Source organism: Carlito syrichta, unplaced genomic scaffold (genome assembly GCF_000164805.1).
Source record: "Carlito syrichta isolate Samal-C Ts95f unplaced genomic scaffold, Tarsius_syrichta-2.0.1 Scaffold19703, whole genome shotgun sequence".
NCBI lineage: Eukaryota > Metazoa > Chordata > Mammalia > Primates > Tarsiidae > Carlito > Carlito syrichta.
In genome coordinates, this window is record NW_006963799.1 from 1 (window position 1) to 1598 (window position 1598).

At 46.7% G+C, this 1598-nt stretch overlaps 1 pseudogene; it reads right to left on the reverse strand.

The window, feature by feature from the left end:
• Nucleotides 1–258: 258 nt before the first annotated feature.
• On the reverse strand, nt 259–857 carry LOC103264060 (annotated as a pseudogene).
• Nucleotides 858–1598: the final 741 nt, after the last annotated feature.

The window sequence follows — 1598 nt, forward strand, 5'->3', positions numbered from 1 at the left end:
AAAGACAAAGGAATGACTTCTCCATATGTCTCACTCATAAGGTGACCTGAACAATTATAATGCTATAAGAAAGTAATTGGCAGTAGCGGAAAACTGTCAGGGGAAGGGGGAGTGGTACTGACAGTTGGGGAAGACTGCTAGGGGAAGGAGGGGCGTGCCTCATCAGCAAGTGTACTTGCATGATCAAGGTTTGTATACCTAACCCTGAATTGTACCCTACATCTTTATAATAAATACATATTTTTTTTAAAAAAGAGTCATCTTGACACTGAGTAGGTCTTGGTATTCAAGAAGGTGAGGAGCCATTTATTCTTTCGTGTTCTGAATCTCACGCTTCAGGCGGCCGATAGTGTCTTGGTAGTTAGCAATTTCAACAGCAAAGTTCTCTTCCGTTTCACACGTCTGGCATTCCAGGGACTCGTTGGTTCCTTGAAGGGCATCCACTTCACAGGTGAGGGACTGCGCCTATCTCCGGGACTCATTGGACGCCTGGTTCGCCTGGCACAGGGCATCGTTGTTCCAGTTAGCAGCCCCAGAGAGGTCAGCAAACTTGGTCTTGTACCATTCTTCTGCCTCCTGAAGGTTCTTGGCAGCCACACTTCCATACTGCTGGCATATGTGAAGCAGGGCAGCTGTGAGGTCGGGCTTGGAGACCTCCACATCAACCTGGACGTGCAGTTCCTGGATCTGGGCCCGCAACTCCTGGATTGCCTCATCGTGTCGTTTCTTCAAAAAGGCGATCTCTTCTCGCAAGGATTCCACTTTACCTTCAAGGTCAAGACGTGCCAGAGATGCGTTGTCAACATCCTGGCTGAAAGATTGCAGGGTGCTCTCGGCTTCCTCTCTCCAAAGCATCTCGTTCTATGTGTAGAGGTTGTGCCCGGTGCTGGGGTGCAGTACGTAGGTGTGGGTCATGTGGTCACGTGGCTCCAGTCGGAGCTCGGTTGGTTGGCGGTACCCGGGCAGCCGAACATCCTGCGACAGGAGGACGAGGACACAGCCCTGATGGACATGGTTGCGGAGGTGGCAGTGGTGTTGACTGGACAGTGGCGGGAACTGAAGAGCAACGTCGCGGTGGGTGTGGGCGGCGGGGGCACGGCTGTGTCGCTGGCACGGGCACCCCTGAACAAGAGTGGCAGAGCACAGTATTTCTTTTATAATCTTTTTTCCCCTGTTAGGTTGGTGGTAAAATCCCCTCTTTCATTTGATTTTAAAATATGAACATTCCCTCTTTTTCTCTTGCTCTATCTAGCTACAGTTTTTAAAAATTCTGTTGATCTTTTCAAAGGACTAAATTCTGGTCTCATTACTTTGTCTCTATAGTTTTACACCTCTCTAATTTCACACCTCTCTAATTTCATTGATTTCCCCTTGAATCTCTACTTCTTTCCTTCTGTGTACCTTTAGTTTAGCTTGCTTTTCTGTTTATCCAGCATCATAAAGTGGAAATAAAGTTGTTGATTTGAGCTCTTCACTTCTTTTATAATGAAATCCTTTAAAGCTAAATTTTTCCTCCAAACACTGCTTTTCCTGCATATCACTTAAGGAATGTTGATTTCTTTAAAATTTCAACTTAGTTTTCACTCAGTGAGTCCCTT